The sequence below is a fragment of the Girardinichthys multiradiatus genome, chromosome X, assembly GCF_021462225.1.
Source record: "Girardinichthys multiradiatus isolate DD_20200921_A chromosome X, DD_fGirMul_XY1, whole genome shotgun sequence".
NCBI classification, from domain to species: Eukaryota; Metazoa; Chordata; class Actinopteri; order Cyprinodontiformes; family Goodeidae; genus Girardinichthys; species Girardinichthys multiradiatus.
The window spans coordinates 32377560-32405507 of NC_061817.1; the positions used below are offsets into that span (position 1 = coordinate 32377560).

The 27948-nt window shown below is 42.0% G+C and overlaps 1 long non-coding RNA gene across 1 annotated transcript in view; it reads left to right on the forward strand.

The window, feature by feature from the left end:
* Nucleotides 1-3557: 3557 nt before the first annotated feature.
* The window catches only part of LOC124863435, a 44546-nt gene continuing 20155 nt past the window's right edge, over nucleotides 3558-27948 (forward strand). The window contains exon 1 of the long non-coding RNA XR_007037130.1: nucleotides 3558-3624. This is a non-coding gene — a long non-coding RNA (uncharacterized LOC124863435). The remainder of the gene's footprint in view (nucleotides 3625-27948) is intronic.

Consider the following 27948-nt stretch of genomic DNA (forward strand, 5'->3'; position numbering starts at 1 on the left):
CCTTATCCTTGGCTGTAGCAGCGGCGTACCAGATGGTGATGGAGGAGGTGAGGATGGACTTAATGATGGCTGTGTAGAAGTGCACCATCATAGTCTTTGGCAGGTTGAATTTCTTCAGCTGCCGCAGGAAGAACATCCTCTGCTGGGCTTCCTTGATGAGGGAGCTGATGTTTGGCTCCCACTTGAGATCCTGGGAGATGATGGTTCCCAGGAAGCGGAAAGATTCCACAATGTCAATTGTGGAGTCACAGAGGGTGATGGGGGCAGGTGGGGCTGGGTTCTGCCTGAAGTCCACAACCATCTCCACTGTCTTTAGAGCGTTGAGCTCAAGGTTGTTCTGGCTGCACCAGTCCAACAGATGGTCCACCTCCCATCTGTACGCAGACTCATCACCATTAGAGATGAGTCCGATCAGGGTGGTGTCGTCCGCAAACTTCAGAAGCTTGACAGACTGGTGACTGGAGGTGCAGCTGTTGGTGTACAGGGAGAAGAGCAGAGGAGAGAGAACACAGCCTTGGGGGGAACCGGTGCTGATGGTCAGGGAGTCAGAGACGTGCTTCCCCAGCCTCACGCGCTGCTTCCTGTCAGACAGGAAGTCAGTGATCCACCTGCAGGTGGAGTCGGGTACACTCAGCTGGGAGAGCTTCTCCTGGAGCAGAACTGGGACGATGGTGTTGAAGGCAGAGCTGAAATCCACAAACAGGATCCTGGCATAGGTTCCTGTGGAGTCCAGGTGCCGGAGGATGAAGTGAAGGGCTAGGTTGACTGCATCGTCTACAGACCTGTTGGCTCTGTAGGCAAACTGCAGGGGGTCCAGGAGGGGGTCGGTGATGTCTTTTAGGTGTGAGAGCACAAGGCGCTCAAAGGACTTCATCACCACAGAGGTCAGGGCGACGGGTCTGAAGTCATTAAGCCCTGTGGTCCTTGGCTTCTTGGGAACAGGGACGATGGTGGAGGACTTGAAGCAGGCTGGCACATGACATGTCTCCAGTGAGGTGTTAAAAATGTTTGTGAAGACTGGAGACAGCTGATCAGCGCAGTGCTTCAGTGCTGGCTGGTGAGATAGAATCCGGTCCAGTAGCTTTCCGGGGGTTCTGTCTCCTGAAGAGTTTGTTGACGTCCCTCTCCTGGATGGAAAGAGCCGTCCTCGGCGTGGGTAGGGGGCTGGTGGGGGGGAACTTCAGGGTGGGGTCTGGAGGTGCCAAGGCCCCTTTTGGGGTTGGGGAGGTGGATTGTGGCTGCAGCTGTTGGGGGGCGTCGTGGGGGATGGTTGCAGGACTGTCCCTTTGTCTTTCAAAGCGGCAGTAGAACTCGTTCAGGTCGTTGGCGAGGCGTCGGTCGTTGATGGAGTGGGGGGCTTTCGGCTTGTAGTTGGTGATTTGCTTGAGCCCTTTCCAGACAGACGCAGAGTCGTTGGCTGAGAACTGGTTTTGGAGCTTCTCAGAGTACAGTCGTTTGGCCTCTTTCACTGCCTTGCCAAACTTGTACTTCGCCTCTCTGTATATGTCTTTGTCCCCACTCCTGAAGGCCTCTTCCTTATCCAGTCTTAACCTTCTGAGTTTAGCTGTGAACCAGGGTTTGTCGTTGTTGTAACTCACCCTGGTGCATGATGGTACACAGCTGTCCTCACAGAAGCTGATGTAGGAAGTCACAGCCTCTGTGTACTCGTCCAGACTGTTGGTAGTAGTCCTGAACACATCCCAGTCTGTACAGCCTAAACACGCCTGGAGATTCTCCACAGCCTCACTGCTCCACTTCCTTGTCGTCCTCACCACAGGTTTGCAGAGCTTTAGTTTCTGCCTGTATGCAGGAATCAGGTGGACCATGATGTGGTCGGATTGGCCCAGTGCAGCACGTGGGACGGCGTGATAAGCGTCTCTGATGGTGGTGTAACAGTGATCCTGAATGTTGTCCTTTCTGGTCGGACATTTAATAAACTGTCTATATTTGGGGAGTTTGTGGGTGAGATTACCTTTGTTAAAGTCACCAACGACGATTACTAAGGAGTCCGGGTTGGTCCGCTCCACACTCAGTATCTGGTCGGCGAGCATGCGCTGTGCGACCTGCACGTTAGCTTGCAGCGGGATGTAAACACCGACCAGGATGAACGAAGCGAACTCACAGGGGAAATAGAAAGGCTTACAGTTTATGATGAAGGATTCCAGGTCTGGAGAACAGTGCTGCTGAATCACTGTCACGTCGTTGCACCAACCACTGTTGAGGTAAAAACAGATTCCTCCACCTTTCTCTTTGCCGGAGAGTTCCGTGTCTCTGTCCGCTCTGTAGAGCTGGAATCCTGCCAGCTGCAGCGCAGAGTCCGGTATTAATCCACACAGCCACGTCTCCGTGAAGCACAAAACTGCCGATGAATAAAAGTCCCTGTTTTTCCCCAGCAACAGTTGTAGTTCCTCAATTTTGTTGGGAAGTGAGCGCACGTTAGAGAGAAATATTCCAGGTAACGGTGTTCGTAGTCCACGCTGGCGAAGACGTACCAGCACCCCAGCCCGTTTCCCTCTCTTCCGGCGTTTCACCGCGTGAACAAAGGTGAGCGCACCTTTGACCAGAATGTCCAAAAATTCCAGAGCAGTAGGCAGAAAAGTGGGAAATAACTCCTCTGGTGTAGTAGCCCTGATGTTCACGAGTTCTCCTCTGGTGAGAGAGCTCCGGGTACCATCACAGAAGACCGTTTTAAAGCAAAAAACAAAACAAAACAATGCGCACCAACACGCCGCGGCGACCATCTGCGGCGCCATCTTGGATCAAATTTATGCACACAAGCATGGATTTTTACCTTGGTTTCACATATTCTCAGAAAGCAGATATTTATACATAGAAGATAATATGTCATCCATATACATAAACAAATTTATTTGTAGATATTATGCTACTGATCACTATCATTGCTGTTTAACAAATTAAAAAATAATAGTAAATGCTCCTGATGGCATTTGTATTTTGGATCGAAGGTTTGGTATTGACATTTGTCAGAAAACACTCTCTTTTAGTGAAACAACATGAATTTTCCAGTTTTGACAGGTATAAGCAACATTTCTGAAATATTTAGAACTTTATAGTGCTTGTTTAAATATAGCTGGCTTTCAGAAATACAATCTCATTTGTCCATATAGGTATGTGTAATGCTTTAGCTTTTTCCTTTATATTCTTTACATTTTCCTTTTAAGCAAACTTTTTTGTAATTAAATGCTTAACGCCCATCATGTTTGTTAAAACTCCAGAAATTTCTCTGATGCACAGAAGACATCCTGCAGATGCATGCCTGAGTAAAATATTACCGTATAAAGCCTATGGGAAGGATACTTATGGATATCTAGGAAAATGCTCTTTCATATTTCTAAAATCTTGATTATGAAGCAAACAAATTCCTGATTAAACGTCCGTTTAGATTGAAAAAAAAAAAAAAGTTCATTATTATGTGGTAAATGTTGTTGCCGTACCTTTGTAACCTACCGTGGGCCTCGCTACGTCAGCGTATCATGCATAAATCACGCCATAGCAAGCTAGCTGGCTACTTAAAAGAAGCTGCAGGTTTGCAAGAAACGCCCCGCAGTTACCGCCAGGTGGCGCATTTAAGCTGTGAAGCGCTGGAACTTTAACTTGAACAAGGTAAGCTCGAAATTACTTTTAGTTTCGGTAAAAGTTGTGGAAGTTAAATAGTTTAAAAACTCGGACTAAAAGTATCTCTAAATGGAACACGAGTGAGTTGTTTAAATACACTGAGCAAATGCTGTTCTCACATCCATTTTTGGCGTGGACTACCTATAACTAATTGTTCAGTTTTTGCAACTGAAGGTATACTTTTTGTTGCTTTTTCGTAGATTTATATATTTTTATTAAGGTACGTTTGTGTCTTTTTGCGCGGTTATGATGAGGCGCAGGTGGAACTAATCAACGACAACCGTTTAGATTAGGGGCGAAAATTAAAAAGCAGATAAAGATCAAGATTATATTTGTTTTTTTATTCCTATTGTAAATGGTTATTTGCAGTTATGTTTTTAAAAGATTTAGGGCACAGAGTTGTTGCTAAAGATGAAATAAATAATTTTTTTGTTTTGCTGATGAGGTTTTAATTATGTATTTGAGTTTGATAAAAGGATTTCGCGCCTGTTCTTTGCAGAGCTGTGAGTCTACGCATGTGGGAAATAAGGTGATAATTTAGAATAAATCTTAAGTAGGTAAATCTTCTTTTTTGCTATGTACACTTCATGATTTCTTTCATAACGGACCCATGTCACAGCCAACAAAAATGTCTCTTTTTGAAGATTTCTTATGTTTCAAGTTTGTTGCCCTTTCAAAATCTTCAAATACAACAAATTTTAATAGTAGGCAAAGATGACCCCAATAATTACTAAATGCAGTTTTCATATGAGGATTTCATTGATTAAGGCATTAAATAATTCATCCATACCAACTTTGGCCTCTGTAAAAATATCATTGCCCCCTAATCATGAGTTAACGGTAACCTCACCCCAGCCAGACCTGTTGATCAGAAAATCTCTTAAATCAAACATGCCTGGCAACATGAATTAGACTAAATGATCTCAAATAGCAGAACATAATGTCTTGTTCTAAAGAAGTTCAAAACCAAATGGGAAAACAAAGTAATTGTGTCCCATCTGGAAAGGGTTACTATGCCATTTATAAGGCTTTGGCACCCCAGTGTACCACAGTAGAATTGCCCTCCACAAATGAAGGGGAAAAAGGTCAATCAATGGTGACCCATGTCACGAGTGTTTGGCATACCAAAATAACTTTAAATACAAGGTCACAAGAACCAAGTTTGGTTGGTCTCACTTATGGCAGTTAAGGTCAAAGTTTATGATTCAACGATAAGGAAGATACTGGTCAACAATAGAATCCATGGGTTCCAAGGTGAAAACCACTGCTGACTATAAAGAATACAAAAACATCTTGATGGTCCCCAAGACATTTGGGTAAATGTTTTGTGAACTGCTGAGAAAAAAGTGAAACATGTAAGGTGTGTTTCCTGGTATATCTGCTATACCTGTACAACTGACAGTGTTTAAGAACAATACAGGTCCTTCTCAAAATATTAGCATATTGTGATAAAGTTCATTATTTTCCATAATGTCATGATGAAAATTTAACATTCATATATTTTAGATTCATTGCACACTAACTGAAATATTTCAGGTCTTTTATTGTCTTAATACGGATGATTGTGGCATACAGCTCATGAAAACCCAAAATTCCTATCTCACAAAATTAGCATATTATTAAAAGGGTCTCTAAACGAGCTATGAACCTAATCATCTGAATCAACGAGTTAACTCTAAACACCTGCAAAAGATTCCTGAGGCCTTTAAAACTCCCAGCCTGGTTCATCACTCAAAACCCCAATCATGGGTAAGACTGCCGACCTGACTGCTGTCCAGAAGGACACTATTGACACCCTCAAGCAAGAGGGTAAGACACAGAAAGAAATTTCTGAACGAATAGGCTGTTCCCAGAGTGCTGTATCAAGGCACCTCAGTGGGAAGTCTGTGGGAAGGAAAAGGTGTGGCAGAAAACGCTGCACAACGAGAAGAGGTGACCGGACCCTGAGGAAGATTGTGGAAAAGGGCCGATTCCAGACCTTGGGGGACCTGCGGAAGCAGTGGACTGAGTCTGGAGTAGAAACATCCAGAGCCACCGTGCACAGGCGTGTGCAGGAAATGGGCTACAGGTGCCGCATTCCCCAGACCTGGGCTACAGAGAAGCAGCACTGGACTGTTGCTCAGTGGTCCAAAGTACTTTTTTCGGATGAAAGCAAATTCTGCATGTCATTCGGAAATCAAGGTGCCAGAGTCTGGAGGAAGACTGGGGAGAAGGAAATGCCAAAATGCCAGAAGTCCAGTGTCAAGTACCCACAGTCAGTGATGGTCTGGGGTGCCGTGTCAGCTGCTGGTGTTGGTCCACTGTGTTTTATCAAGGGCAGGGTCAATGCAGCTAGCTATCAGGAGATTTTGGAGCACTTCATGCTTCCATCTGCTGAAAAGCTTTATGGTGATGAAGATTTCATTTTTCAGCACGACCTGGCACCTGCTCACAGTGCCAAAACCACTGGTAAATGGTTTACTGACCATGGTATCACTGTGCTCAATTGGCCTGCCAACTCTCCTGACCTGAACCCCATAGAGAATCTGTGGGATATTGTGAAGAGAACGTTGAGAGACTCAAGACCCAACACTCTGGATGAGCTAAAGGCCGCTATCGAAGCATCCTGGGCCTCCATAAGACCTCAGCAGTGCCACAGGCTGATTGCCTCCATGCCACGCCGCATTGAAGCAGTCATTTCTGCCAAAGGATTCCCGACCAAGTATTGAGTGCATAACTGTACATTATTATTTGAAGGTTGACGTTTTTTGTATTAAAAACACTTTTCTTTTATTGGTCGGATGAAATATGCTAATTTTGTGAGATAGGAATTTTGGGTTTTCATGAGCTGTATGCCACAATCATCTGTATTAAGACAATAAAAGACCTGAAATATTTCAGTTAGGGTGCAATGAATCTAAAATATATGAATGTAAAATTTTCATCATTACATTATAGAAAATAATGAACTTTATCACAATATGCTAATTTTTTGAGAAGGACCTGTATATTAACGGTCAAAGATGGTGGGGGTAATTTGATAGTCTTGGGCTGCTTTGCTGCAGCAGAACATAATGATTTGCTCTAATTAAAGGAATTATGAATTCTGCTTTCTGGCCAAAAATCCCGAACAAGAATGTTGGTGACTTGTCAGTTCAAACCCCACTTCGGTCATGCAGCAGGACAGTGATCCAAAGCTGACCAGTATGCCTACTTCAAAAGGGTTCAAAAAACAAAATGAAGGTTTCGGAGTGGCCTAGTCAGGTCTGGACCTAAATCTGATGGAGATGCTGTGGCATTTATACAGGGTATTTATTCTCGACTATCCTACAGGGTGGCTGAATTAAAACTATTATTTAGTGAAGAATAAGCCATAATTCCTCCACAGAGACGTAAGAAACCAGACCAGATTGTTTGGATTTCCTTTTCTCTTCATAAATGACAAAATCCTTTAAAAACCGCATCTTGTATTTACTCGGGTTTGATGTGAATCATGTTACGAGTGGCAAAAGGGTAACAGCTGAAATCTGAAAGTGACCAAATACCTTTACATATCACTCTATATGGAGCCTATGAAAGTTTATCCAGGTGTTAGAACTGGACCTCCTGTTGTCTATCCATGCTTGGGTAAAAAATGGGTCCATAGGAGTCCTAGATGTGCTCAATTTTAGAATATTTTCTTAATGCCTCTTTGAGACCGAACTAAGACCTACAAAGGGTTATATTTGTCCATAAATATCGTTCACAAATGGTCAGGATTTATGTGAGTGGGCTCCATATAAGAAACACATGATGATCCTAGGCTTACTAAGTATGAGCATGAGCAAAAACCTTATGGGGCCCACACATACAGGTTGGTTGGGGCCTGTGTAGAAATGTTACATCACCTTGCTTTGTTTTCCTAGTTGATTCATCTCTTGTGCACCCAACTTGGGTGAAGTTTCTCTTCTATCCCTGTTTATGCTGTTCCATTCCAACTGAATGCAGCTCTAAAGCAGTATACTTGAGGTCAGAGACCCATAGAGTTGGCACAGCAGTGCATCAATAGGTGTGTCTGGGCTGAATTGTTGTACATGTCTTAGAAATTTCTCTTGGCTACAGAATCGATCACTGACTGACAGGGGTGTTCTTTTTGAGCTCTCACCTGAAGTAGGTTTGTTTTGGTCTGGAAAGTAGGTTCATTGAGTTTCTCTGAAAAACATGGTCTAGTTAAAAGCATAAACATTTATAATATTTTATACTTGCAGTTAATAACAAATCCAGAAGTGGATTCATGTGATCAAAACATTTGTAATTCTGTAAAGAGCTCTTAAATAGTTTTATTAGAAGTTGCATACTGCAGGTATACAGAAGCTGTTGGACCTATTGGTAGCAACGATTCTTATGTAGATAGTGTCAGGTTTAACCAACCTAACAATACTTATAACAACACAAAAAGAAGAGAGAGAGACAAAGTATTAGTTATTTACTCGTACGAGGAGAACGATCAGAGATATGTTCAGTTACAAGTCCCCAACCATTCTGAACAACATCTCTCCGAACCCCCCTTTTTATTTAGGATTGTCCCTAGTTACAATGAACATTAATCACTAAAGGATGGGAAAACAACAGCTGCATCTTAGACAGGTCATAAACTCCTTTATCTTTAAACAACATCTCTCCCACAGTCTCCTCCTTTGCAGGGTCAACTCTGGCCTCTTGTTCAGTGCAATCAGCCCCTCTTTATGACCTCCTCAACTGGACTGCTTCTTCTCTCGCAAGCTCAGCTCCACTTTGTGACCTTAACCTGCAGACAAAACTCACACATCCTTTACTCACACATACATTATGAAAAGTTATATAATCAAATAGTCAAGTTAATAAATAGGAGAAACTATAAGACAAATCTTTATTCAATTATTCCAACAGAAAGTATTTGACTTTCATTGATTTAAGACATAGAAAGTTAGTGCATCTTTTCCAAAGCAGAACAGAAATTGGAAGGCCATTAAACATTTTTTAAACTGCCAAACATGCAGTTCTTTATTCATTCTCTGTAGCTTTTCATGATACCTGCAGCTTTAATCTTCTGGCAGGACAGGGCTGCATTAAATGTGTGCATTTAAGAGCGTGGGCATTTTAATTATTTTCTCTTTTTTACTAGATGCCCGAGAACCTTTTTAAAGAACTGCTGGGTCAAAAATATCACTCCAGTCTTTGTTTTGTTGTGGATGTAACAATTTAAACCTCAACTTTGTTCAAGTTTGGTGAACTTAAAGTTTCACTTCCTCAATTAGGGTGAATGTTATGTTTTCCTATGAGAGTGGATTTTGAAAAGTTTTTAAAACCCATGTAGTTTGTGATCAGCCTGTGATCTGTTGATGTTTTGTTTTAGGTTTGTATATCTGTACAATGATGGGAAATTACAAAAAAACAAGAGAACAGCAGATGCAATCTAAATAAATAAGAAACACCTTTTATTTTTTTTAATGCCTATAGTTATGTTTACATCCATCCACTGTCTTTGACTTACCCGAGATCAGGTGGCAGGGGCAACTGGTTCAGGAGAGAAGCCCAGCCCTCTCCCTGGTGACATCCTCCCTGTCCCTCCTGTTTGGAGGGATCCCAAAGTGTTCCTGGGCCAGACGGAATATTTAGTTCCTCCAGTGAGATCTTACCCCCAGGGTCTCCTCTCAGAGGGACGTGCCCAAAAAAACTCCAAAGGGAGGCAACCCGGAGGCATACTGGTCAGATGCCGGAACCTCATCTGGCTCCTTTCGATGCAGAGAAGCAGTGGCTCTACTTTGAGGATTGGGGAGAACTGCCCACCACAACCCAGTGGGGGCAATCCTCCTTTTTTCAAGAACCATGGCCTCAGACTTAAAGAAGCTGACTTTCATCCTGGCCACTTCACACTTTTTTACTAGATGCCTGAGAACCTCCAGCGTGCACTGAAGCAAACCGCTTCAGTGCACGCTGGAGGTTGACACTTGAAGAAGCCAACAGAGCCACATCTTCTGTGAAAAGTAGACTTTAGAAATAAGCTAAACTGAATGTGGAGTTATTTCCCTATTTGCATGTGTCCCATTCCGTCATTCTGAAGGTCCTCATACCTGACATCTAAAAAGAAGAGGTGAGGAAGAATGAGAGGACCCATGAGACCAACAGTATTTAACAAAATGAGATGGCGTTGCTTTGAGCTGTGATTCTGACGTCAATTAAATGACAGCCATGTCGTCTCTCCTTTGTTTTGTTAAACACGTTGCTGTATTGCATGGTTTCTATCAAATTTACATGATTTGATTTAAAGATTATATTTGTTGAATATATATTTTTTAGATGCTTTTGTGTTCAATTTCATCATCTGGTGTATTGGTGGAATGAAATGGAAAGATTGGCCTCTTAGCAAAGATTTAAAGGTCAGATATACAATGAAGACAGCATGGCAGTACAGTGATTAGCAGTCCTTTCTGTGTGAAGTTGGCATGTTCAACTCGTGCATGTGCAAATTTCTGCCAGATACTCTGGCTTCCTTCAAAAGTCCAAAACCAAGCATGTTGATTAATTGGGTTTGTCTAAATTTCACTCAGGTATGTGTGTGTCTGTTTGTTACGGCTGCACAGTAATAGAAAATGGTGCAATTGTGATATTGTTTAACACTGTGATGAGGATATTTGCTTTGATTACGTGACAGTCTTTTTTGTTTTGTTTTCCATCGTCATAATGTCCCTACCAATTTTCATGAATTTAGGCATTTTAGTCAGTAAAGCTGTGTTTCAGGTGCATCAAGGCAATAAAAGTCCACCAAATATCACTTCCATGCAGAGCATGAATGCATGTCACTCAAGTTAAAATAGCCTACCAGCAGTTCTTTTATGATTGTGATGTTGTATACATTATGGGATGGCAATTGCCTTTTGATATATTGTGCAGCTCTAGTGTGTGCATAAATGGTTATTTCTCACCTTTTTTTTCACTCAAAACAGGATATACCACCCATCTAAACTATATAGAAACTGGATACATGCTGGTGAAAATTAACTATCCATTAAGTTTTTGTTGTTGTTGTTCATGTTGCTGTAATAAATGACTTGGATTTTGTTTGTTTTGCTTTATGGATGATTGTGGCACCTGTAAAGTGACACAGTAGGAAAACCTCTGTAATTTACAATTACATTTTATAAATGGATTGGTGCATCTGGCACAGAATCAAATTTCCCAGTGTATAGTTTTTCATTTAGTGTTTTTTTATTTTAATTAAATCTTTCTTTACAAAGCTTCATCTGCTTGGTCCTCTGGCTTTCAACTTTTTAGAAGGTCAATTTTGTGTAAAGAGCTGCTTTAAAACTTCTAACTTTTGGAACTGAGCTGAAAGAAGAAATGACAAAAGCAGAGCTGTAGAGCTTTTCTAAATGTCCCAGGCTTTACCCCAGGGATCTTCAATCCCTGCAGCTCCACAGGCTTACATGCTTTTCTCTTTGACAAGCAGATGGGATTGTGGGTTGCTCTCTGTAGCTCAGAACCACAACCACAACAGGGCTGGATGGGGCAGACTTTAGATAAAGAGTGCAGGACTGGGTGCTGGATTGGATGATGAAATGTCCTTGAGAATCAAACAATGCAGGAGGCTTTTAGTCAAACTACTCCACTTCTTTATCTTGCTCCTCTTGGTCTCCTTGGTGCTGCTGAAATCCCTTTCTTGGCAGGCAAATGAAGCAAATGTTTCCACTGCGGTTCTCCGGCTGTGGATTATCAGAGGCTGTGTGCTTCTACAACATCCTAACGTGAAGATTATGTGCATGGTTTAAGTAGGCTCCAGATTAAATGTGATGCTCCATTATAACTAACCACTTTCTCTGTCTGCTATTTGGAGTTTAACATGTTGGCTTTCTCACTAAAGCAGCTGAATGATGCTGGAGGATGAGTGAAGCTGAACTGAGACTCTTCATTTTAAGGGTTCTCAGGACTCATTTACTTCTACTATAAATGTATCACATTTATGGTATAAATATGTACATTTGAAAAAATTTAGTGTTGGTGCCTTAGTATAGGTAAACTATCCGTTTTTTAAAAACAAATGTGAAATTGTGGGATTTAAATAGCATTTCCTACCTTTTTTTAGATCTTATGGCTAGAAGGCATTATCTAATAAACAAAACAAAGTAATTTTTGTCACAATGTTTTGATGATTTGTCAGGAATCTAATCAAAAATCAACAGAGAAATAGCTAGTTACTCCTCACAACATTGTGCTAATTGGTGACTGTCTGGACTGAAATTAACACTAGGTCAGTGAAAATGAACAGTAATGCTACAGGCAAGACAAAACCACTGATTATAAACAATTTGCTGAAGAATATCTGTGTATATGCTGTAGAAATGTTTTTGCTCCTTTTTTAGATTTCTTTTTTTTCTCTGTCATACTTAAATATTTTAGATCATCAAACACATTTTAATGGACAAAAAAATCAAAATTAAAACAAAATGCAGTTTTCAAACAATCATTTAATTTATTAAGGTTAAAAAGCTATTCAAACCAACCCGGCCTTATGTGTTAAAGTAATTGCCACCTAAACCCAATAACTGGTTGGCAACAACTGCCACAAAATGTGAAAACTGGCATAATTATCTTACACAACTCTGGTGGACATTTGTCCCACTCTTTTCCGAGTTGTTTTATCTTGACTACATCAGTGGACTTTTAACAATCATCACCACATTTAAGAATCATGCCACAGCATCTCATTTGCGTTTAACTCAGGACTTTGACTAGGCCACTAATTGACCTTTTTATTCAGAGGTTTATTTGCTGATGTGCATTGGATCACTGTCTGGCTCCAAAACCTAAGTGTGTTTCTCTTTCATCAACTCAGTCCATAGAATATTGGTCTTTGTGTTATTTTGTTCAGCTGTGGTTTTTACCTTGGAACTCCTCCATACATGGAATTTTAAACTCTTTCTTAATGATGAATCTTGAACAATGACTTTTACTGGGTTCCTTTGTGACTTCCTGATGAGTTGTTGATGCGCTCTTGGAGCAATTTTGGTAGGTCGATCACTCCTGGGTAGGTTGACTACTGTTCCAAGCTTTCTCCAGTAATGCATTATGGTGATTCGCTGGAATCCCAAAGCCCTTAGACTTCCAGTACAAGACAGACTCCTGTCATCTGCAGAAATGCTCGGATAATTCTGCAGTTGTGGGGTGGATCAGAGATGGACAAGAAGCTGAATACAGGGAGCTGGTGGACCGCTTTGTGGCATGGTGTGGAAACAATCATCTCATCTTGAACGTAAATAAAATCAAAGGAGATGATTGTAGATTTTAAGACAAACAAGAAAAAGGTCAAACACTATTTCCATCCTGGGAGAAGAAGTGGAGGTGGTAGAAGAGTATACAGGTCCTTCTCAAAATATTAGCATATTGTGATAAAGTTCATTATTTTCCATAATGTCATGATGAAAATTTAACATTCATATAGTTTAGATTCATTGCACAATAACTGAAATATTTCAGGTCTTTTATTGTCTTAATACGGATGATTTTGGCATACAGCTCATGAAAACCCAAAATTCCTATCTCACAAAATTAGCATATTTCATCCGACCAATAAAATAAAAGTGTTTTTAATACAAAAAACGTCAACCTTCAAATAATCATGTAAAGTTATGCACTCATTACTTGGTCGGGAATCCTTTGGCAGAAATGACTGCTTCAATGCGGTGTGGCATGGAGGCAATCAGCCTGTGGCACTGCTGAGGTCTTATGGAGGCCCAGGATGCTTCGATAGCGGCCTTTAGCTCATCCAGAGTGTTGGGTCTTGAGTCTCTCAACGTTCTCTTCACAATATCCCACAGATTCTCTATGGGGTTCAGGTCAGGAGAGTTGGCAGGCCAATTGAGCACAGTGATACCATGGTCAGTAAACCATTTACCAGTGGTTTTGGCACCGTGAGCAGGTGCCAGGTCGTGCTGAAAAATGAAATCTTCATCTCCATAAAGTTTTTCAGTAGATGGAAGCATGAAGTGCTCCAAAATCTCCTGATAGCTAGCTGCATTGACCCTGCCCTTGATAAACCACAGTGGACCAACACCAGCAGCTGACACGGCACCCCAGACCATCACTGACTGTGGGTACTTGACACTGGACTTCTGGCATTTTGGTATTTCCTTCTCCCCAGTCTTCCTCCAGACTCTGGCACGTTGACTTCCGAATGACATGCAGAATTTGCTTTCATCTGAAAAAAGTACTTTGGACCACTGAGCAACAGTCCAGTGCTGCTTCTCTGTAGCCCAGGTCAGGCGCTTCTGCCGCTGTTTCTGGTTCAAAAGTGGCTTGACCTGGGGAATGCGGCACCTGTAGCCCATTTCCTGCACACGCCTGTGCACGGTGGCTCTGGATGTTTCTACTCCAGACGCAGTCCACTGCTTCCGCAGGTCCCCCAAGGTCTGGAATCGGCCCTTCTCCACAATCTTCCTCAGTGTCCTGTCACCTCTTCTTGTTGTGCAGCGTTTTCTGCCACACTTTTTCCTTCCCACAGACTTCCCACTGAGGTGCCTTGATACAGCACTCTGGGAACAGCCTATTCGTTCAGAAATTTCTTTCTGTGTCTTACCCTCTTGCTTGAGGGTGTCAATAGTGGCCTTCTGGACAGCAGTCAGGTCGGCAGTCTTACCCATGATTGGGGTTTTGAGTGATGAACCAGGCTGGGAGTTTTAAAGGCCTCAGGAATCTTTTGCAGGTGTTTAGAGTTAACTCGTTGATTCAGATGATTAGGTTCATAGCTCGTTTAGAGACCCTTTTAATGATATGCTAATTTTGTGAGATAGGAATTTTGGGTTTTCATGAGCTGTATGCCAAAATCATCCGTATTAAGACAATAAAAGACCTGAAATATTTCAGTTAGTGTGCAATGAATCTAAAATATATGAATGTTAAATTTTCATCATGACATTATGGAAAATAATTAACTTTATCACAATATGCTAATATTTTGAGAAGGACCTGTAAATACCTTGGTGTTCACCTGGACAACGGATTGGAGTGGAGAGGCAACTGTGAAGCTGTCTACAAGAAGGGACAGAGCAGATTGTACTTTTTGAGGAAGCTTAGGTCTTTGGTGTTTGCAGCAAGATGCTGCAGATTGTCTGTAAGTCTGTTGTGGAAAGTGATCTCTTCTGCCATCATCTGGTGGGGTAGCAGCATCAGACAGGCACTTAAACAAGCAAATAAAGAAGACCGGCTCTGTTCTGGGGACTCCTCTGGAACTGCTGAAGATCATTGTGCAAAGAAGGATTTTTCATAATATGGAAAACATTTTGGAGAATGCTGAGCATACTCTTTGTGAGACTCTCATACAACAACAGTGTCTTCAGTCAGAGGCTTCTTCAGATCTGCTGTAAGACAGACCGCTACAGGAGATCCATCCTGCCCACAGCCATCAGCATCTAAACACGGCATTTAAATTCCCTTTGGGATTAATAAAGTATTTTTGAATTGAACTCCAGATCTCCAAACATCTTGTGGGCTTCAGATTACTTTAAGAACAGCTTGTAAAGAGCTTCATGGAATGAGTTTTTTGCATCTAGGCCCCACATCACCACCTTCAATGCCAGATTTTGGATGCAGTGGTCTATAATTTGTGCTACCACTGGACTGTAGAAGCAGTGGAGACGTGTTCTCTTGACTGATGAATCATCCCTCCCTCTCTAACAATCCAGTGTAGAGTCTGGGTTTAACAGTTGCCATGAGAACATCACTTACCTGACCCTACTGTGTTAAGTTTGGTGCAGATGGGATTATAGTGTTGTTTTTTTTGAGAAATTAGGCTCAGGTCCTTAGTTCTAGTGGAAGGAACTATTAATGCTTTAGCAAACCAATATATTTTGGACAATTTCATGCTCCAAACTATATGAAAACAATTTGGGAAGGATTTCTTCTTTCCCAGGTTAACTCTGTTAAGGTATGGATGAGTGAATTTAGTGTGGAGGAAGTTGAGTGGTCTCCATAGTCATCTCAACTCATCAGAACAACTTTTGAATGAATTGGAATGGAAAAGAGCCAGACCTTCTTGTCCAACATCGGTCTGATCTCACAAATGTTTTAATTAAAGAATGGTCAAAACATCCCATAAATACAGGTCCTTCTCAAAAAATTAGCATATTGTGATAAAGTTCATTATTTTCTATAATGTAATGATGAAAATTTAATATTCATATATTTTAGATTCATTGCACACTAACTGAAATATTTCAGGTCTTTTATTGTCTTAATACGGATGATTTTGGCATACAGCTCATGAAAACCCAAAATTCCTATCTCACAAAATTAGCATATTTCATCCGACCAATAAAAGAAAAGTGTTTTTAATACAAAAAACGTCAACCTTCAAATAATCATGTACAGTTATGCACTCAATACTTGGTCGGGAATCCTTTTGCAGAAATGACTGCTTCAATGCGGCGTGGCATGGAGGCAATCAGCCTGTGGCACTGCTGAGGTCTTATGGAGGCCCAGGATGCTTCGATAGCGGCCTTTAGCTCATCCAGAGTGTTGGGTCTTGAGTCTCTCAACGTTCTCTTCACAATATCCCACAGATTCTCTATGGGGTTCAGGTCAGGAGAGTTGGCAGGCCAATTGAGCACAGTGATACCATGGTCAGTAAACCATTTACCAGTGGTTTTGGCACTGTGAGCAGGTGCCAGGTCGTGCTGAAAAATGAAATCTTCATCTCCATAAAGCTTTTCAGCAGATGGAAGCATGAAGTGCTCCAAAATCTCCTGATAGCTAGCTGCATTGACCCTGCCCTTGATAAAACACAGTGGACCAACACCAGCAGCTGACACGGCACCCCAGACCATCACTGACTGTGGGTACTTGACACTGGACTTCTGGCATTTTGGCATTTCCTTCTCCCCAGTCTTCCTCCAGACTCTGGCACCTTGATTTCCGAATGACATGCAGAATTTGCTTTCATCCGAAAAAAGTACTTTGGACCACTGAGCAACAGTCCAGTGCTGCTTCTCTGTAGCCCAGGTCTGGGGAATGCGGCACCTGTAGCCCATTTCCTGCACACGCCTGTGCACGGTGGCTCTGGATGTTTCTACTCCAGACTCAGTCCACTGCTTCCGCAGGTCCCCCAAGGTCTGGAATCGGCCCTTCTCCACAATCTTCCTCAGGGTCCGGTCACCTCTTCTCGTTGTGCAGCGTTTTCTGCCACACTTTTTCCGTCCCACAGACTTCCCACTGAGGTGCCTTGATACAGCACTCTGGGAACAGCCTATTCATTCAGAAATTTCTTTCTGTGTCTTACCCTCTTGCTTGAGGGTGTCAATAGTGGCCTTCTGGAGAGCAGTCAGGTCGGGAGTCTTACCCATGATTGGGGTTTTGAGTGATGAACCAGGCTGGGAGTTTTAAAGGCCTCAGGAATCTTTTGCAGGTGTTTAGAGTTAACTCGTTGATTCAGGTGATTAGGTTCATAGCTCATTTAGAGACCCTTTTAATGATATGCTAATTTTGTGAGATAGGAATTTTGGGTTTTCATGAGCTGTATGACAAAATCATCTGTATTAAGACAATAAAAGACCTGAAATATTTCAGTTAGTGTGCAATGAATCTAAAATATATGAATGTTAAATTTTCATCATGACATTATGGAAAATAATGAACTTTATCACAATATGCTAATTTTTTGAGAAGGACCTGTACACTGGTAAATCCTCTGGAATGCCTTTGAAGAAAACATAAGCTGTTATATCTACAACAGTTGGGCCAACACCATTTTAAACCCTGTTTATTCTCTAATCAGTTTGCATGTTGCTGGCAGGTAGCTCTGTTGCAGATTGATTACAGGTCTGAGCTACCAGCAGACACCTCTAATGCCGTGAAAGGTTTTATTCTATATTTCTTTTTATTTTTTTATATATATTTATTGGCTTTTTAGTACTATAATAGACTTCCACAACATCATTCAACTCCCTTACCTACCCACCTATACAAAAACCGCACATCGTATAACAAAAGCTACACAGTCAAAGTAATATGAGATAAATTCACCACAGTTTGAAACAAAACATTCCAAAAGCACACAAAGAAACAAGGGCACACACAATACCAGGCATTAATTATTTGATCATTTACAATCACATCACTGGAGGGATATTAGTACAGTGTTCCATATTTTCTCAAACACGTTTATTCTGTCCTCATTGCAATATCTCAGTCTTTCCAGATGTTAAGTGTTTGCCAGTTCTCCCAGCCACAGATCGAATGTGGGTACAAAGTCCTTCTTCCAAACTTTCAAAATCAACCTTTTAGCGATCACCATACCAAACAAAAGGGCAACTTTCTCGTATTTATTGGCTGAGGCCAAAACCTTAGGTGTTCCGAAAATGGCAACAAGTGGATCCGGGTCCCACTGTTTCCCAAAAGCTGTGGAAAGGAAATGAAAAATTTTCTTCCAGAATGTGTGAAGCTGCACACATGACCAAAAGGAGTGAAACAAGTTGCCCTTAGCAGCCTTACAACGAGTACATATTGGTGACACGTCCGGATAGAAAGTGCTTAATTTTTCTCTCGAATAGTGAAGTCTATGCATTATTTTGAATTGTATAAGATTGTGTCTGGCATTAACCGAACAGTCATGTATATTTTTCAAACCTTCTTCCCATGTTTCATCAGATATCTGCTGCCCCAACTCATCCTCCCATGCCCTCCTGATGTTAGTCGTGTCCACCAATATATTGTTGAGAGTCTTATAAAAGTATGACACCGCCCCCCGACTAATCGGATCGAATTTGTTTATCATTTGTAGGGTTTTGTGTTTGGTAAGATTTCCAAAATTTGATATGTTTTTACTAACATAGTCCCTGATCTGTAGAAAACGAAAGAAACTTGACCGAGGAACATCATATACCGAGCACAGCTGAGCAAAAGATGCAAAAATACCATCAATATATAGATCCCCTATCGCACGGATACCTTTCATTCCCCACATCTGGAAAACGGTGTCGCTGAGACCCGGAACAAAGGAATGGTTTTCACAAATGGGAGCATCAAAGTAGACTTTCGGAGTTTTTATATAATTCTGTATCTGCTTCCAGATTCTTATAGTATTGCCAATAACAAAATTATTATTATAAAGTGTTTTCCTAATTTTAGTAGGACTGTTAAGAAGGGCAATCAGGGACGTATTGTGACAATGCAGTCGTTCTAAGGATAACCAGGCTGGACAAGCATTGTTGGATGAGTGCGGGCCCTTCTTCCACCATGCTATAGCGGATAAGTGAGCTGCCCAGTAATATAATTTGAAATCTGGCAAGGAGAATTCACCTTTTGTTTTTGGTTTACATAAGTGTTTTTTGGAGATTCTGACATTTTTATAGCCCCAAATAAAAGGGACAATAATGGAGTCTAACTGTTTGAAGTATGACATACCTATAAAACATGGAACAGAGTGGAATAAATGAAGAAACCGTGGCAATACCACCATTTTAACAGCGTTAATCCTACCAGCCATTGATAGCGGGAGAGTCTTCCAAACATCAATATTCTGCTTAAGTTGTAAGATTTTATTCTGCCAATTCAATTGTAGAAGCTTCTCTGGTCTCCTCGTTATAGTCACACCTAAATATGTGAAGGTGTTATGGGATATCTTAAATGGCGCACACTGCAAAAATGTCAGATCGTCTCCTGATGTGAGGGGCATTGCTTCACTTTTATCCCAATTAATGGAGAAACCAGAGATGCTGCCAAAGGTTTTGATAGTCTTCAAAAGGGGAGACAGTGACACCCATGGGTCAGAGACATATAAAAGTATGTCATCGGCATAAAGCGAAATGTGATGTTTATGACTAAATATCTCAATAGGCAATATCTGGGGGTTTTGCCTAATACACGCGGCCAGGGGTTCAATAACAATTGCGAAGAGAAACGGAGAAAGCGGGCAACCCTGACGCATCCCTCGGTGAATACCAAAGGGACAGGAGATATTTTGGTTAGTGATAACAGAAGCAGTTGGGTATGAGTAAATTATTTCAATCCATTTTATAAATAGAGGCCCAAAACCAAATGTATTAAGAGCATACATCATATATGGCCATTCAACTTGGTCAAATGCACGCTGTGCGTCTAGTGAAATAACCACGGCCTTGTCTGTATGGCTTGAGTATAGTATATTGAAAAGACGCCGTAAATTGAAAAACATGTGTCTACCTGGCAAAAAGCCAGTCTGATCTGGATGGATGATTAAACTTATGTATTCTCGGAGTCTGTTAGCTAGGATTTTCCCAAGTATTTTGGTTTCCAAAGGTAATAAGGAAATTGGACGATACGAAGAAACAATCCCCAGGTCACGACCAGGCTTTGGGATAAGCGAGATATTGGCTTTGTATAAAGTAGGAGGAAGTTTATCTACTAGCTTAGAGTGGTTAAACATACGCAGAAGTAAATGTGATAGTTTGGGGCTGAAAGCTTTGAAAAACTCGGCGCCGAAACCATCGGGACCTGGCGCTTTATTATTGGGAAGAGCAGAGATGACTGATTCAATCTCCTGCAGAGTTATACTAGCTTCTAGCACTTCTGCTGAGTCTGACGGTAGTCTCGGCAGGATTAGGTTATCAAAGAATCTGTCCATCTTTTCAATATCTAATTTTCCCTGCGATTGATAAACTTTGGCATAGAAGTCTGCAAAGCAGTCGTTAATTTTATCTGGATCTGTGAGAAAAGTGCCATCTTCAAGCTTAATACGATGTATTGCTCTCGATGCCTGCAGCTGTTTAAGCTGTCGAGCTAGTAATTTATGCGGTTTGTCGCCCAGCTCAAACCATCTTTGTTTAACTTGTACCAGCAATCTAGAAACATTTCTTGACATAATAGAATTATATTCATATCGCAGAGCTGTTATTTTCTTAAGAGTATCTGGACTCCTTTGTAGTTTATGAGTTGTCTAGGCTAGTCAGCAGATTGTCTATTTCATTCAACCTCAACTTGGACTCTTTGTTTTTCGCCGCCTCGTACGACACTATACATCCCCTTATGACCGCTTTCATAGCTTCCCAAAGCATTGAGTCATCCACATCCCCTGTGTCATTAGAGCTCAAGTATAACTTGATTTCATTTGAGATATAAGAGCAAAATTCTTTATCCTTCAGCAGAGCGTTATTCAGTCGCCAATTGCACCTGCTCTTCTTATAATCTAGTTTAAGATTCAAACTCACAGGCGCATGATCTGATATGTGAATATTACAGTATTTACAGTCTGATACTGATGCCAGCAATCTAGAATCTAACAAAAAGTAATCAATCCTAGAATAGGATTTATGAACTGCAGAAAAGTATGAATAATCTCTCCCAATGGGGTACAGCAGTCTCCAGATGTCAACCAAATTATGAGAGTTTAATAAATTTTTAAGAGTCTCTCCATTCCTGGATACACCAGATTGAGGGCGTTGTCTATCCAAAACTGGGTCTAAGGTTAGATTTAAGTCCCCTCGAATGATTATGTTAGAGCTAATCAAATCTGGCACTGCATTAAAAAGGTTCTGAAAAAAGATGGGATCATCAAAATTGGGCCCATATACATTGATTAATGTCACTGGTGTTGAATTTAGCTGCCCGCTTACAATCACATATCTTCCCCTATGATCTGAAATTATCTGATTGTGGGTAAACGATATATTTTTTCTTATCAATATTGCTACCCCCCTCGTTTTTGTGCTGAAATTTGACTGATATATATGAGAAGCCCATGAGGGGCTAAGAACCTTAGCAGCTGTTTTCTTAATGTGAGTTTCCTGAAGAAAACAAATATCGGCTTTCAAAGAATGAAGGTGCGAATATACTTTGCCTCTTTTTAGAGGACTATTTATCCCTCGAACATTCCAGCTGATCAAATTGACCCCGCCCGTGCAATACTTATATGGATTAGTTAACATTTGTTTGTGTGCAAGCTATTAACTAACTGTTGCATGACTGCGAAGCTACCTATAGAGTATTAAAAATAGACCGATGTGCAAAAAACATCCCTCCCCAAAAAAGTTTAATCCCTCCCAACATCAAACCTAACTGAACAGAACCAGGGGCGGTGTCTCCCAGACCCCAACCAAAAGCTAAACCTAGCAGTCCACAAGGGGGCGAACTAGCAACATAGCTACCCATCTCCCCAGCCGAAACCGCCCAAATCAACACAATGAACAACTTCAAAATAGCTAATTAGGCCCGAGCAGCAAAGCAGCTGCGAAGGCCTATTGTAATCGCTCGAATTCTTATTATTAGGCCCGAGCAGCAAAGCAGCTGCGAAGGCCTATTGTAATTCGAATGTTTATTATTATTATTCAGGCAAGAAATGAATCGCCTTTTTCGCGGCTTTAACATATTCAAAAAGTCTGCAAATTTGGCAGAGCCATCAGTCGTGGTGAAAATTTACGTATTTTAAGGGTTTCACGAAAGTCGCAATAAAAATGGCTCAACAGCGCCCCCCTGAAATTTTCAAAAAAGCCTCCGCATTGAACTTAGTTTATCATACAGTTATGAAATTTGGTACACTTCTAGAACTCCCCAAGAACTACCTAAAACTCTCTTGCACCCACGTCCTACAAGAAACAGGAAGTCGGCCATCTTGGATTGAAGTTTGGATTTTCAACCCATTTTTGCTGTTTATAGCCTCCGTATTTGATCGAACTCCTTCTAGAGATTTTGATTGATCGCCTTGAAATTTGATCAGTTTGCGCAGAAGGGATGGGGGATCTAAAGTTATCAAAATTGTGACTTTTTGAGCATGCTGAGGGGGCGGAGCCAGGCCTCAAAATTTGTCGACTCGCCAAAAAAATTGAAATTGTTTTAGCTCTTACAAGGAAAGTTGCAGACACACAAAACATTCTGGTATTGATCCACATCTGGCCCTGAACAATATTCAATGGTCACATCCTGCCATCATCTAAGCCCTGCCCCCTCAGAACAGGAAGTGTCATGTTTTACTGTGAAAGGTCCAAATTTGACCCCTGTTACCTAATCAACACGAAACTGTCCCTAGTGACAGATAACAAGGTGGTCTAAGTTGGTTTGGAACACAGAGACTTTAGGCAGGAGGGTGTGGCCATGAGGACAGACGTCACGCCATGGCCTTACGTTTGCCTGTCATTTCCACATTTCTAAGCCGATAGCCACCAAACTCAATAGGATTGATACTGGTCCAGCCCCCTAAAGATTTCCAATGAAATAATTGGTGGCCATGGCCTAATTGCTCCACAGCGCCCTCTAGGAGCACTAAAAGAAACAGCCCCGAGGCATCCTGTGTCCGAGGTTTATGAAATTCAGTACACTTATTTAACTTCTCAGGACCTACAAAAAAGTCTCTTGGACCCATTGTCCAAACCCCACAGGAAGTCGGCCATTTTGGATCAAAGCCGCCATTTTGTCTCATTTACACATGTCAAATCTGAGCGACCTCCTCCTACAGCTTTTGACTTACAGAAATCGAAATGAATGAGTATGGTCTTAAGGCACTGGGGATCAAAAGTTATCAAAAGCTTTTTGCTACATTAAAGTATGTGGGCGTGGTTAAGCCTCAAAATCTGACTTCTCGCCATGAAACACGAAACTCTTATAGTTTCTACAAAGAAAGTCACAGAGACATGAAACCTTCTGGGATTGATCTACCTCTGGCCCTGAACAATATTCACTGATCAGATGCTGACATCATCGAAGCCCCGCCCCCTCAGAACAGGAAGTGTCATGTTTCACTTAGTGTGGGCCATATTTGATCTCCTTCAACTAATCAACATGAAACTGTCTCCAATGACAGATAACACGATGGTCTAACTTCATCTCCAGTACTGACAGGTTTGGCTGGAGGGTGTGGCCGTGGCGGCGTGGCGAAATCTGATGTGACGCCATGGCGATACGTTTGCCTCTAAATTACACATGCAGGGTCCGATTTACTCCAAACTCAATATGGTTGATCCTTGTCAGCCCCTAAACAGCTCTATTAGATTACATATGAATTTGGCTCAACAGCGCCCCCTACGACACTTCAAGTGCTCTAGCTCCCTCATGCCTGATCGGATCCACTTCAAACTTACTGTACATCATCATGTATCAAAGCTGGACATGTTGACACAGTCAATACATTACATCACTCTAGCCCGACCCACTAATAAACAAATGACTGTAGCTTCCATATGGAAGGTCCGATTCACTCCAAACTGAATATGCTTGATCTTTGTCAGCCCCCAAACACCTCTATTGGATTACATTTAAATTTGGATCAACAGCGCCCCCTAGGACACTTCAAGGGTTATATCTCCCTCATTCATCATCAGATCCACTTGAAATGTATACCTGACCATGAGTTAATGCAGTGGTTCCCAAACTTTTTGTCCTGGGCCCCCCTTTGATTTATAGGTAAATTTTGCTGCCCAGCACACATTGACCCTCCAACCAGACACACGTATTTTGTTTTCAAACTCTATTGCAATTTATTTTACAACTCAGTAAACTGCAGTAAATTACAGGTTGCAATAAAATAAACTAGAGTCATTCAAGTAACAAAACAACAAACCATTTTACCTTTTACAGTGTAAATATTTCAAATGTAAAATTTTTTACAGTATAACAATATCCAACATTGCTATTAACATGTTTTTTAAAAATGTGAAAAATTGGTGTAAAACACAAACAACTCCCTGAGAGGAAAAATAAGGTTTCTTGTGAAAACAGCATCTTTCATATATTTTTTGTGACTGGTGTGAGCCTGCTTGTTGCTGCAGATCTTCTCAAATCTGGGTTGCAATTGTGAGATTGCCACTCTAAGTTCGTTTTCAATGTCGAGCTTTAATCTGTATTTTGTCTTGATTGAGGCCACTGCAGAAAAACCTGTCTCACAAAGGTAGGATGTGGCAAAAGGGAGAAGTATGGCCAGGGCTCTCTTACCTAGAAGTGGATAATCTTTCTCCACTCCAATCCAAAATGCAGCCAGTGTCTTTGACTTAAACTGTAGCCGCATTGTTGAATTAGAGGTGACATCAATGAACTGTTCCTCCTCTGATGTGCTGAAGTTTGTAGGTGGTTTTGCACAGAAGGGATCACGGATCCAGTCATATTCTTTGGAATCCTGCACCAGGAAATATCTCAGGAAATGTTTCTGAAGGGCAGAGATGTGTGCTCGCATGCATGAGATCACTGTGTTCTGCAGCTTGTTGTCTTCAATGAATAATTTCAAGTTCTCAAATGAGTCCACATTGCCGTTTTTCAGTCGCTGCTGCCAAATCTCAAGTTTTCTGATGAATGATGTGATTTTATGTGCCAGATGTGGGAGGTGTGTGTTTGTGCCCTGCATCTGCAAATTCAGTTCATTCAGTTTTAAAAACATGTCACTGAGGTATGAAAGTTTCATCAGGAACTTGTTACAGGAAAATTTGTGTACAAGTCCACAGCCTTCTTCCTTCAAAAAGATGCGGATCTCATCTCGCAGCTCAAAGACCCTGGACAGCACCTTCCCACGTGACAACCATCGGGACTCGCTGTGAAACAACACGGCTTTGTGCTCAGAGCCCATTTCCTCACACAGTGCCGAAAAGAGACGGGTTTGACAGGTCGTGTTTTGATGTAGTTGACTGTGGCGATGACATCGGTCATTACTTCATTAAGCTCGGAACTTAGCTGTTTAGACGCCAGTGCTTCGCGGTGTATCATGCAGTGTGTCCACTGCACATTAGGGGAGATGCGCTTGATGAGCGCTTGCAGCCCTCCTCGTTTCCTAGCCATAGCCTGCACCCCGTCAGTGCAGATCCCCACACAGTCCTCCCATTTCAGATTGGCCTCTTTCAAGTATGAGTCAATGATTTTAAACAGTTCCTCTGCAGTAGCTCTGCCGGGAACTTGTTTGCAGAAAAGCAACTCCTCCCTCATGTCATCTCCATCTATGAATCTGACGTAAGTTATCAGTAAGCAGTCTTTGTTACTGTCGGTGGCTTCATCCATCTGCAGAGCAAAGTGGCTGTCACGCACCTTTTCATTAAGTTGCTCCTCTATGTCCTTTGAAATGTCATTAATGCGCCTACCGATAGTATTATTAGACAGAGGAATAGCCCGTAGTTTGCTGGCTGCTGTGTCATCAATCATAGTCGAAACTATGTCCATAGCACAAGGAAGTATTAATTCCTCCGCGATTGTGTGCGGCTTTTTACACTTTGCCACCCGGTAGGCAACTTTATATGAGCTGAGTTGAGCGTTTGCCGGTACATTTGCAGCTTTAGTAAAGAGACATTGCTGGGCACGGCAGTTTACGAGTTTTTGTTGAAAAAAATCAACTGCCTTATCTTTGTGCTCTGGATGTTTTGTCTCCAAGTGGCGTCTGAGCTTGTTAGGCTTCAAATTGTCACAAGCTAGCACTTTAAGACAGACAACACACTGCGGTCTCTCCTCATTACCCACCATTGTGCAGGTGAATCCCAAGGCAAGATATGATTTGTCATATTTTCTAACCTTTGGCTTTGAAGAAAGTTGTTTTGGAAGCAAATTTGGTGATTCTTCATCTTCTTTTTTACGCTTTTGTGGGAGTCCCGCCAGAAACCTGTCCATTATGCTAACAGTGTCCAAGCATTCTTTTTTTCAGTTATTTATACTGCGCCCCCCCTGCAATGACGCTGAGCCCCCCCTAGGGGGAGTGCCCCCCACTTTGGGAACCTCTGAGTTAATGATAGACATTTTGACACAGTCAATTGATGATGTTGTTTAAGCCCCTCCCACAAACAAACAAGCGACTGCAGCGTCCTTCTGGAAGGTCCGATTTACTGGACATTTTGAATGCTTTTTGCCAGACCGAAACTCCGCATGACCGAAGATCATATGACATGTTGCTCACAGTACCACTTAGTGACGACGTGTTGAAGTGAAGCGGTGTCATCGTCGGTGGCGTGTATGAGGCAATGCCAGGCTCCTGCGGTTGCTCAACAGCCCGAGTTGCGCTGAGGGGTGCGAGGGCCTTCAAAGCTGCTTGCGGGTTTCTAGTTCTTTATTCCGTTTGGTCATTGCGGGGCAATATGGGGACTTTGCCATACCCCAAAAGTCACCAAACTTCACCCAAAATTGTCCCCCAACGAAAATTCTTGATCCTTAATGTCGTCCACTTAGCCACGCCCCCAAACATGAGATAGGCCGAACCGTAAGTCGTACAGATCTGAAATTCGGCACAATGTTAGAGCTCCTCAAACCAAGAAAAAAAGTCTCTTGGGGGTATGCCCTAAAATGCACAGGAAGTCGGCCATGTTGGGTCAAAGGCCAATTTTTGTCCGTTTTTCAATTTTACTCACCTCGAACTTTAACGAACTCCTCCTAGGGATTTTGAGCTATCGGATTCATATTTGGTCAACATGCAGTTAAAGCATGGGGGATTAAAGTTATCAAAATCCTGAGTTTTCGCCCATGTTTAGGGGGCGTGGCCGTGGCACGAATTTGGCGTTCGCGCCGAAAGTGAAAAATTGCAATAACTTTCCCAAAAAAAATACAAATCACACCAAAGTTGGCATGAAGGAGGACCTTCGTGTTCCCGGCGATCCTATGGGGTCATATGCTGACATCATCAAAGCCACGCCCCCTCAGAACAGGAAGTCACTTTTTTCACTTGGAAAGGTGCCTCTCTGACCCTCTTGACCCAATCAACTTGAAAGTATGTCAGAAGACAGATAACTAGTGGGTCTAACTTCGTTTGAGGCACAGTGACTTTTCATAAAAGGGCGTGGCTGTGGCGGCGCGCCGAAGTCAGACGTCACGCCATGGCCATACGTTTGCCTCTAATTTCCACATAGATCATCTGATCTGCAACAAATTCAATGTGATTGATCCTTCTCCAGTCCCCAACAGAGATCTGATGACATAGTTGGTGGGCGTGGCCTACTTCGTCCACAGCGCCCCCTACAAAATTAGAAAAAATCAGCCCCAAGCCATGCTTTCACCGAGGAATCTGAAATTTGGTACACATATGTAACTTCCCACGACCTACAAAAAACTCTATTGGAGCATTGGTCCAAACCCAACAGGAAGTCGGCCATTTTGGATTGAAGTTGCCATTTTGACCCAGTTTTGACCGTTTCTAGCACGCATATCTGAGCGAACTCCTCCTACAGCTTTTGACTTACAGACTTCAAAATCACTCAGTATACTCTTAAGGCACCGGGGATTAAAAGTTATCAAAAACATTTTGATACATGAAAGCGTGTGGGCGTGGCCACGCCTCAAAATATGACTTCTTGCCATAAAACACTAAATTGATATAGCTCCTACAAGGAAAGTCACAGACAAATGAAACCTTCTGGGACTGATCTGCCTCTAGCCCTCAACAATAATCACTGATCAGATGCT